The sequence below is a fragment of the Kryptolebias marmoratus genome, linkage group LG3 (genome assembly GCF_001649575.2).
Source record: "Kryptolebias marmoratus isolate JLee-2015 linkage group LG3, ASM164957v2, whole genome shotgun sequence".
Lineage (NCBI taxonomy): Eukaryota > Metazoa > Chordata > Actinopteri > Cyprinodontiformes > Rivulidae > Kryptolebias > Kryptolebias marmoratus.
In genome coordinates, this window is record NC_051432.1 from 9,843,595 (window position 1) to 9,854,999 (window position 11,405).

At 41.7% G+C, this 11,405-nt stretch overlaps 1 protein-coding gene across 1 annotated transcript in view; it reads right to left on the bottom strand.

Moving 5' to 3' along the window:
• Positions 1 to 2,799, bottom strand: part of spock3 (SPARC (osteonectin), cwcv and kazal like domains proteoglycan 3) — a 30,534-nt gene extending 27,735 nt beyond the window's left edge. Inside the window, exon 1 of the mRNA XM_037974717.1 lies at positions 2,785 to 2,799. The gene's annotated coding sequence lies outside the window, so the exon portion shown is untranslated. The remainder of the gene's footprint in view (positions 1 to 2,784) is intronic.
• Between the last annotated feature and the right edge of the window lie 8,606 nt (positions 2,800 to 11,405).

Genomic DNA, 11,405 nt, shown 5'->3' on the forward strand with positions numbered 1-11,405 from the left:
AAGATAAGCAACATAAAAAATGTATGGACGTTTCTACCTCCCACTCCTGTTTTATTCAGACGACCCCCTCTGAGTGAATCACAAAAGAAGCAAACACTTGATTTAGACACAAACCAAACATTTTATTCCTTTTCCCCCTTTTTAGGAAATCTTCTCCAAAGCCACAACTTAAGTCGAAGCTGGCACCTGACTCACACCCACCCAGTTACTGGGTTTCGTTTTGACCTCACGGTTTGCCATCATTGTGTCCACTTCCTGATGAGAACCAACGTGTCCACACTAAAGGTCCTGCACACAACAGGATGTCTGCTAATATTTCCACGGGACGGCCCCGACTCACGACACATGAAACATGCCGGAGCTGTTGGACTAACAAACCACTTTTTTTAGATTATAAAATAAATGTTCATTCCTATGTGAAAATCTTAACTGAGGAGACAATTTAGTGGAATTTCATTTTGCTCCTCTGTAACAACAAATGGGTGATGACTCCTCTGTGGTTCAGTCATGGAGTTAGTTCTCCCCCTTGTGGTCAGAACCACACATTACACCACACCAAGAAGCTGGAAGGAAAAAAGCAGCAGGTGCAGCTTTCCAAACACACTGCAGCTCCAAACCGACTTCAATCAAATCAGACTGCTCAGAGCTAGCTGCAAAATAAGTTCTTGTAAGGAAAAAAATATATAAATATTGATTAATTTTTTTATAACCATAAAACTCTCTGCATCATTTTAGACTGAACAGCAGCAGAAATTCCTCCAGATTCATCAGCTCCAAACCTCTGTCTTCGGACACATTTTTAATTTTTTTTTATTTAAAAACGCAAATGTCCAAATTTCTCTGTCAATGTGTTGCCCTTTTTTTTTTTATAAAGGTACTCATCGAAAAACCATGACGACCAGTAAATTAAAAAATAATTAAAAAATTCATAAAATCAGAAACAAAATCCAGACAATATTTTTCTCATATTGTGGGGTTAATGTGTCCTTAATTTCCAAAACTTGTAGGCTAAATTTGGGAATGGCTGCCATTTATTGTCTGTTTGTTTACCTTAAACACAGCCTGAGTGTGCGCCAGATACACGCTCATATTTCCACCTAAACGTCTTCTCCGACATTCTAAATGTGTCTGATTCCGACATATTTGGTTACCTAATCAGACTGCAGCCAGCCTGTCGTAGGTTAGTCATGTGACTGAAGTGGTTTTCAGCTCGCAGAGTGATTTGTTTACATTGAGGGCGTACCTGCATTTCACAACTGCATATAATTTAATCTGTAGAAACCACAGGAGTGAACTCCTTCAAACGGCACCACTTGACAGAGTGCAGGATAACCTTACTAACTTTCATTTCATACTTTGCAACAAGTACCTTTAACTTTTAATTTTTTAAACCAAATTCAAGGCAGATATTTCTACAGTGGTCCAGCTTTTTAAACGTATATATATATACTTTTATAGAACTAACATGTAGAAGCAGCAACAGGTTTTTCATGATGACAAAATTCCATTTTTTATTTATTTTTTGCTTTTATTTATAACCAGGATTGAAAAAAATGAGGGCTCTGGTTGGTTGAGCAAATTCTTTTTCAACACATTCAATTTTTTTTAGACAATCAGATTTCTTTTACTTTTTTGTTTCTAACATAAAAAAGGGAGAGAGGATCGCAGGTATTTTTTTTTTTTTGCCAAACTGCTATAATGTGGTGTGCTTGCAGCTGAGAGTGGATATAACGTGACATGTTTATGTTTGACCGACACAGTTCTCGAAGTAAAAACGATCAGTTTGAAACTCTGGCAGGAACGCTGGCGATAAACATTCCTTCAAGGAATGACGGGTCTGTAACCGATTTATTGATTCAGAAACCCTTTTTATTCAAAGTATTTTACACAAACCTACAAAACGGGTAGGTGCAGGTTTGATTGTAATTCCATCATTTGTTCCCTAGGTGTCAGTGCAGGACTACAATCATAGTCTTCATGATCATAGTCTTCATGATCATAGTCTTCATGATCATAGTCTTCATGCCTTTATAACTTTTAAACAGACGAGTTTTGCTGTAAGCACTTTGCTCTCCATCCCCTTTAATTGGGAGTTCTACAAAACAAGCTTGTGTGAGTTTTTAGAAAAGCCTTTCGGGTGTCAAGTTTTAACCACCGGGCTCTGTCCAATCCAAATGATACCGCTTTTTTTTTTCTTTCTTTCTTTTTTTTTGTTCTGAACTGCCCGCTCCACCCCAGCCTTTTTCTTTTTCCTCAGACTGATACAGACATGACCACAACAACTCTCCTCGGGAGACTTTCTGCTCTGCTCTGCTCTGCCATGCTCTGCTCTGTGGATTGGATGCCCCGGGGTGATAAACTATTGATACGGGGCTCAGGTGACACACCTGATATCAGAGGATCTGAGGTGTGTGTGTGTGTGTGTGTGTGTGTGTGGAGAGAGGGAGGGAAGAGGCCCGCAAAAAGACAATAGAGCCGGAGGAACAAGAGGCTAACAAAAAAAAAATGAGAGAAAAAGCGAAAACAGCCCGGAACACGGAAACACAGGAAGTCGGTCGACTCGCGTGCGCGCCGAGTACGTCGTTATATTCTATCATTGACTAAGCATAACCTCATTTCTTAGCAACCAAAGTATCTTGATTATATTATACAGTTTGAACTACATTACCATTTAGTATTTATCCAAGCTTTACATGTTTGCACCTTTGTGAGATCCCTTTGAATGAAACACGTTATAAAGCTGTAATGACTTTAACAGAAATGAGAAATGAAAATGAACCATACTTTACAAAGACTAGGCGGATGCCCGTGGCCCCGAAGCGGCCAGTAGCAGAGCTGCGTCCCGCTGAGTCACCGGGGAGCGAATGCGTCGAAGGAGTCGGGCAGCCTGTGCGTGGAGGGCCGATTACAAACGGGTCACTGTTGGAGAAGAAACAAGCGCTTGTGTTTTAACTAAACACATCATGGCCGAGCTCTCAAAACGCCCCCAACAACCTCACCAGGTCCTAGCCGGACGTTGTCCTCCTTTTCCCGTGGCATTCCTGGTCTGATCAGCCGGCAAACCACCCAAAAGGAACAGAGTGACCCCCCTGACTCAAAAGCATCGACCCGATAAGGAGCTGGATTTGGTGACAGAAAACCAATTTGGGTCTGGTTATAGATTTCATTAGATGCGTACTTTGATAATACCTCTTCCTCAGAAGTTTTGTCCAAATAACCCGTTAAACTTTCAGCCAAATTCCAAAACTCAAACCAGATCGAACTAGCCTGAATTGTCAAAATTCTTTGCGCAAGTAAATCCTAAATCAGCCTCCTGTCCAAAGAACTGACTTGGTTTAGATCAACTGAAATTTGCTGTTTGTCCTTTTAATCCCCACCGTTTTAATTGTTGCTCATTTATCTCGATAAATCAACAATCCTGGTAGTTGCAGAGCAGTCATTCCTCAGAATATTACTCTTTAAATTCTTAGCAGGAGTTATTTGGTGTCGTGTTGAATCTGTTAGTGTTGTCGTGGATCCTCTTGATTCAGTTGGGTTTTGTAATGACACCTTCAAAGACAAGTTCGGTTTCAATCTTATTGGGCAAATGAACGGATTCGTTTTCAGTGGTTGAGTTCTGATGAGGATAAGGCTGAATGGACTGAATAAATCAATGATTGAATTCCTATAACGTAATCAGCCTGTTATTGGTTGACATCTGACCTGGTGACCCCTGGTTTAACGAGAGCCGAAGTATGTGGTAAGTTGATGAAAAAGGTATTATCATCATGTGTCTGCTTCACTACTTTTAACGAAAGGGGAGTTAGCTCCAGGCCGCTTTCCCCAACTGCTACAACCGAACCAGTTGGGCGGATCTTAATGAAACTCTCAGAAAATAATCGTTTGATGCACGTCTAAAACTGACTCACCTTTGGAGTCGCCCCAAATGAAGACGCCCATCACAGATGATCGACCTTAGCCGAGACGAGAATGGCCAGAATTCAGTCAGGCTGACAGGTTATCGAGCTGACCTTTGGTGCAGCGGTGGCCAAGAGTCGTTCACAGCACATGCCAACATCACATGAGATTGGGAATGACATCGTTTAAAAGAGGTTACAACTCTGTTCCTCCTCAGCACGAGGTGATTTTAGCTTCAAACTGTGGCATAAAAGGCATTTTTTTCAGGAATGCTAGGCTTTTCATTTATTACCAGTTTTAGTAATAAAACCTTTTCCCTCACAAAAAAGTAGGTGAACTTGTTCGATAAACCCATAACTGACGGTCCACGGCAGTACTTTCATGCACTAATGTGTTCACTAACTGGGACCACTGTATAATATCTAGTCATTATGCTGACTTTTACAAGTGCTCTCTAATATGTGAATATAAATCAAAGTTGAACACTTCTACTAAAGTACAGCACTCAGATCTCAGAGTTTCTACACATTCTCCATTTTGTCATTCCGTACTCTAGTTTTTCGGACGTTTCATCCATTTTTGAGCCACTTTTGAACACCAAAACGTCCGAAAATTGAACCGTAATTTACCATGTTTGTAAAACAATGCTGACTTTGCTTTTTTTATCTGTGTGCAGGATCGTCTCCTCGTCTTTCTATGTGGCGTTTGAATGTTCTTTACTTCGGGCACTCCGCTTTGCTCCCACAGACCAAAAAAAGCATGCCTGTTAGGTTCACTGGCAACTCTAAATTGTCCCTAGGTGTGAATGAAGTTATGAATGGCTGTCCTAAATACTTTGATTTATTTCAACATCTGGGAAATATTCCATGTAAAAATAGTTTATTTTGTTTCACTGTACATAAGCCTGGACTGCAGCTGTTGCTATATCACAACCTTTAATATGCTAAATATTTGAATTAATATTACTTCTGTACAGAACAACTGTTTTTAGTTGTGCTATGTGCAAATAATTAAAAAAAGAGAACCGAACAGCATTACAGTGGCTGAGGTGTGGCTTGCTTGATGTTGTGATGTACACATTTTTTTTTTACCATGTTTATTGTCTAGACTTAAACATTTTAAATATAATATTAGTACATATTTTAAAAAAAAGAGAAGAATTTTTCAAGTTCCACAGCTAAGGCAGAAGAGATCTGTCACACTACATTAGAGGCATTTATATAATTAAACGCTTTTTCAACTAATCTGAAAATCCCAGCGGCTTGCTGCGGATGTTAGCATTAGCCTCGGTTAGCCTGCTGCGTGGGCTCAGGCCCCAGTGCATTGTGGTCCATTTCTACTGATGTGGTGTGCAAACTTTGCACAGTTACACGTTTCTGGGCCACTGTATAGTAGATAATAAAAAAAAAATCACAGTCAAACTTTCGAACGGCACAACAAAATGGCTGACGCGTATGAACACGGCCAGAGTTGAACTCTTACCAGACCCGAGCGGGGTCAAGCCCAAAGTGGGCTCAAACCTCAAATTTGTCTTTGTGATTCAATTATGCATAACAGAGAATATTATAGTCATGCCCAAAGTGCTACAGTTAGCCGCTGCCGCTGTTAGAGCTCACAACTGACTGTAAAATGTGAAGTAAACCAGCAGTGTTGTGCAAATTTCCTGTTTGACATTGATGTAAAAGTCTATAAACTGGTAGGAACCGCTAGGAAGTCTTTGAGATTGGAGTTATTTTTCCACTTCAGTCTCGGTTCCACTCAGATTAGCCATTAGCTTGTCAACCTGGTTGGAATCAAACTCCTTTTTTTTTTTTTCTCCAAACTGAGGTTGCTCAAGAAGCCATCTACAACAGGTAAGACGTTAATTGTTCATTTCCCTTTCCCGTGGATCTGACTTCAGCAGATCGGAGCTACCGATTCAAGTTAAAATGTACACGTCGTCGTACCGCTGTCCACATCCTGACCGCGTTTCAGACACACGTCAAGTACTTCGGCTGTACAAAACATACGAATAAAGTCAAACATGCAGCTGCGACTGCAGATTTGGGTCAACAGTTTTAAAATAACCTAATTTTTGGGGGGGCCACCAGAGCAGCTGTGGAAGGCCTTGTCAGAAAGAGCAAAAATACAAACTGCTATTGAAAGTGGGGCTACAGCAGGAGCAGAGCAAGTCAAAAACAAACCCAACTGAATAATAATGACAGCGAATCCTGCTTCAGCACTGATTCACAGGTGACTCTGTTATGAACACGAACATATGCACGTGAACGCAGCATCTTCTTACTACTGAGGTGCACCTATTGGAGCCCAGATTTGTGACACGCCGTGAGAGCTCGGGGGCACCTGTTGTTCTTCCTTGTAACTGGAAATCAGCTCGTTTCTCCGAGCCGGCGCTATCAGTGTCCCAGAGCACAGGCTAAAGGTACCTGTAAGGGCTGTCACTTCCGCTCCTTTTCTCAGCCTCACCACTCACACTCGCAGTAAGTTTTTTCCTTTTTCTTTTTCTGCCACTCCCTTCGTTTCCATCTTGCAACACCGCCTAGTCCCGCCTTTCAGCAGCACCGTGAAAGGGCCTGAGACTTTACATGCTCCCCCCACAGCCTCCACCGCCCTCCCCTTCCTCCTCCTCCTCCCTGTCGTAGTCAGTTCCCGGGGACCTATTCCAACTTTACTGTCATTTTTTCTTCCTCCCTAAAGTGTCCTCCTTTTTTTGTTTTTATTTTAACGTCCGTTCAGGAAAAGTCGACACTTCCAACGGCTCTCATTTCTCCCACCCTCGTCCCCCCCCTCCGGTCGTGTCACCTGAAAGCCTGAAAAAAAAAAAAAGGTAAGGTCATTGAACGACTCACACAAGGCGGAGAGTGGAACTGTTTTTGCAACAGGTGTACCGTCCGCTCTGACGGTTTTGTTTTTGTACTCGAACGAAACTAGTTTTCTTACGAGCGTTGTTTCGTTTCTTAACTTTATAGCTGCGACGTTGGGAACTTTAAACGTTTTGGGAGAAATTAGCTGTCCCCCACCTCCCCGCCGCTTTATTGAGCTCTGAAGCAACATTCGAAACCAACTAATACTCAGGTGGAGTGGTGCGTTCAGGAACGTCACGAAATATTCACCTCGAATATGTCATCGTGAGAAATTACTGATTTATTTAGCCGTAAATTGATCCCGTGTCGCCGCGTTACATATACTCTTATAAGCCGAAGTAGTCACTTTATGTTTGAGCACGCGGTGACGTTATTCGCTTTAAAATATTTTTGTGCTGTATTAGCTGTACGGAGCGACCCTGGTTTGTCGTTTTTTCAGTGAACGACTCTTTCCTTCAAGCGGTTTCAGTCAGAAGGTTTGTTTGAATAAGTAGCCTAATGTCTGCATGGCTTTGTTTTGGTTTATTGTAAAAACTATAAAGGTGACACATCTATAGTGAACTCAGCATGTCTGGTGAAAGTTAAAAGTACTTCCAAAAGCTATGAAATTAACACTGCTCTGCTCTGCCAGTAATCATGTTGCACAAAGTCACCTGTTACAAAAAAGGAGGGAGTTGATTTTTTTTTTAATCCTCAAGCCTAAATGGTCCAAGACAGACCTGCTTACCATTGTGAAACATCCAATTTAGGTGTCAATTTTGAGACTACCTCCATCCTTTTGTTATATTTGAGGCATTGCTTCAGCTCTGAAGGCTGTCTGTGTGTCATGAGGCGAGTCTTTACCCAAAGCCAACACCTATTATAAACAATGACAGGATAAACCCACCTAAAGCTGACATGCCTGCCACCACTGGCTGCCCGTGTACTCAAACTCTTAACACAGCAAAGCCTATTTTCATAGACGAAGTGAGAAGACGCGTGGCCACCGTGCACCTTTTGAAACCGACTGGGTGCCTTCGCCCGGTTTAATCTCGGGTTCCAGCCACCTCTGGGCGCTCGTCAGCGCTCCTGGATTTTGCAGTACATTACGTTAATGAGAGGCTGTTACTGGAAACCTACTGGAAACTTTTGCCTCGCTTCCCTCCTGTATAAGTTTATTTGGTGTTACAACTCCCGACTCTGGCGAATGTGGAGCCTGTCGGACCTGTTCTTGTGTTTTGACAGTGCTGCGTTGAAGGCAAAGACGTGCAGTTGTAAAATTAGAAAAATAACACACACACAGAGTGACACCTGATGAAAACTAGCAAAGGTGATTGTAACTTTATTGTTGGTTGGAGCTGCTGCTTGTCTTGACATTCTCATACATTAGGTTTTAAACCAGGAAAGTTGCCTGCCTGGTTTAGGGAAATGCTAAAAGAAAAGAGGTTAACATTCTTTTTTTTTGCTTTGAAGAGGAGCTTCAGAAACCGTATGAGCTGAAGCCTTCATCGTCTTTTTGTTTTGCGCTCATATTTTCAACATTTTCAGGACTTATTGACCTTTCAGACTGATCTTAGCCTTGTAGTCCTAGTGCTGATGAAGCTTTAAAAAGATAAGGGTGCTAGACTAAGATTGCGTGTTGCCATTATAAACAGTATCTCATGTCCCCTGGCATGGGAAAGTGAAGTACCTTCTCTACCCCACCCCCCATCCCCCCATCCCCCCNCCCTCCAATTTATTTTTCACAAAAGTTAAGAGATAAACGCTTTATTTTAAAATTGCGTTGTTTTTTGTTTGTTTTTGGCACACATAAGTGTCTATAAAAAGACCATTAGCATCTTTGAAAGTGGGGTTCTGTGGAAGGGTCGTGAATAATTAATATCTCACCTGTTGTAGATGGCTCTTTGAGCGAAATCGGTTTGGAGGAATAGTTTTAATTCTGACCGGATGAGAAAGCCAACAGACAGCCTGAACGGGGTCAGGACGAAAGTTGGTAAAAGACGTCACGGTCATTCGCGCAAACGTTATTTTAGAAACCTTTTTACGGTGCCTTCAGTTTCACATCACACGGTTATTGCTGCAGCCGACCGTGTAACGCAGCACTGATGCCAGCGTAAATATTTGGAGAACAGCGTTGAGATTGCAGTTTAAGAGGACATTCCACTTTGGTCAGCCGTTAGCACATCAGATCTCCAATCTGAGGTTGCTCAAAGAGCCATCTACAACAGGTAAGATGCCAGCACTGCTTAACTTTTTCCACAGAACCCCATTTCAAAGGATCTGAACTTTGCTTTGACACATTCGTGGGCTCTTAACTCCTGCATACCACTGGCATATTTTTGTTGCCTACATTGATAAGCTGCCCTTTGGCTTCTTACAGTCCTGTTAGATTTCATTATCAGTGGTTTACCTTTTGATATGATTTTTCTGCTGGACTTTTTACACTTTGGCCAGGTTAAAAACGTGCAAATGTTTGCCTCTGGTAGCAGACGAAATATTACTTAAGAGCTAATGGGATCTGTGCTCCCAAACCCCTTCTCATTTGTCTCTATCATGCTGATTTATTTCTTTTTTTATTAAGCTTTACTAACCTTGACCTAAAACCGAAAAGATAAACAAAAAAAAAAATTGCCCAACATCCGATCTCCTCTTTAACAGAATGGCATTTTGCTGCGTCAGATCAAGACAATTGCATTCCAAACTCGGTATGTGTCATAGAGCTAATTACTCTTCTGCTGAAGCTGTTCCCAAGTTTTTTTTGGTGACACAAAACCAAAAGCCATTATCTAAGCCACTTAATTTGTGATGAGTACAGAAATTATGGCCAAGGTGAAGACTGGGAAAAATGTTTTCAGAATCATTTGTTTGTCCCAGGATTACAAAAAGTGTCCAGCTGGATTTAATTTGGCTGTGTAGACAAATGTAACATGGGCTAAAACGGAAAGGCAGGATGGTTTGGAACAGAATGCACATTACACTGAAAGCCAAAGTAGTGATTGTTGCGCAAAATCTGCCTGAACCTAATGTGATAATCTCCTGTTCTGTACCTCTTGTTCAACAACTAAGTGATTCAGCTGGTGAGATCACTATTATGTGGTGGAACAATCATAAAATAGCCCTAATTTCATTAATATTAACATATTTCTTTTCAACAAAAATGCAGCAAAACAATTTCAGTTCAACAGAACATTTTGTGTTTTAGTAAAATGCTTAAAAATCTGCCTGTAAGTCATTTATTTTTTTTTATTTTTATTTTTTAAGGGGACCTATTATGCAAAATTCACTTTTTGCATGTTTTTGTACTTCCATTTGGGTACCTACTGCTTCTAGAAACAGTCCAAGCGCAACCCCCCCCCAAAAAACCCAGCCGTTTTTTGACTAAGTAAATGTTTTCTGGTGCCTGAAAAACGACCTGTTTCAAAAACATCGGGATTGTTGCGTCACAATCCCCGTTACCTAGCAACCCCAAGCCAAGCCCAGCCCTTCACCTAGCAACCCAAATGGAGCTCCACCCACTTCTTTACAAGTGACGGTATGACTCTGTGTCCCTGTGATGGACGTGCGACCTGTCCAGGGTGTCTCCCGCCTCTTGTAGGTACCAGCTTCCCCCAATCTGGAAAGGAAAAAGCAGGTAAAGAAAATGGTTGGATATCTTATTCCACCCATCCAGCTACAAAGTCTTTAATAAACTCTTGTCTCACTTCTGCTGACGTGATTTAAAAAAAAATTTTGTGTGTGTGTGGACGAATTAGCCGAAGTGCTAAGCTAACGTTAGCTCTCCCCTCTGTTTCGATGACTGGGAGTTTTCTTGTTGTTGCCATCAATCGTGATAACTTCCAGGACGCCTGTTACTTGCCCTGTTCCATCCATCCCCTCCACCCGTCACTGGCAGCTACAGATAGGGAGCTACAGGAGCCTGCAGCGGCCAAAGTGGTCCCCGTTCTTCCCAAACGTTAAATATGTAAAATTTCCACATTTTAAAGCAAATTCCAATTTTGGAATCAAATTCTGTGATTTAGTGTCTGGCCCCATATATCACTCAGTTGTATTTTAGAGGATAATGTAAATCCTATAATGATGTTACAATTATTGTTCAAGGTTTGACATTTACCTAATAATCAATATAAGCCTAATATGGTTCAGTATTTACAGTAATATATTGTGAAGGCCCCTGTAAGTTATTCATCTCTGCGTTGTCTTCACCGACTGATCATCTCATCGTTTCTCATCCCTCAGTTCTCCTTCATCTTGACGCTGCTGTCACTGTGTGCAGGGTAACTAGACACTGCTGTCAGTAATCTAAGTCATGACGCGGCAGAGACCTTCGTGGACAGTGGCTGGTTTCTGTGGTTACCGTCAACAGTCTGGACTTTCAAGTGTTCGTTAGGTTATCCTTTCGCTGGTCAGAGGGCCGGCCGTCTCCGGTCGTCTCCAGTCATCTCCGGTCATCTCTGTAACAGCTGTTTGCACAGAGAAACTTCATACTGTGCTCAAACAGGCGGCACTTCATTATCCACCATAGATGCTGAAAAACACTTTTGTAGGAACTTTAAAAAAAATCTCTCTTTGCGTTGGCTTCGCTACTTGGTCTAAATCCACAAACACAATAAAAATGTTTCCATTGCCCCCTCGATTGTCAGCACATTCTCTAACGTGTAAGAGTCT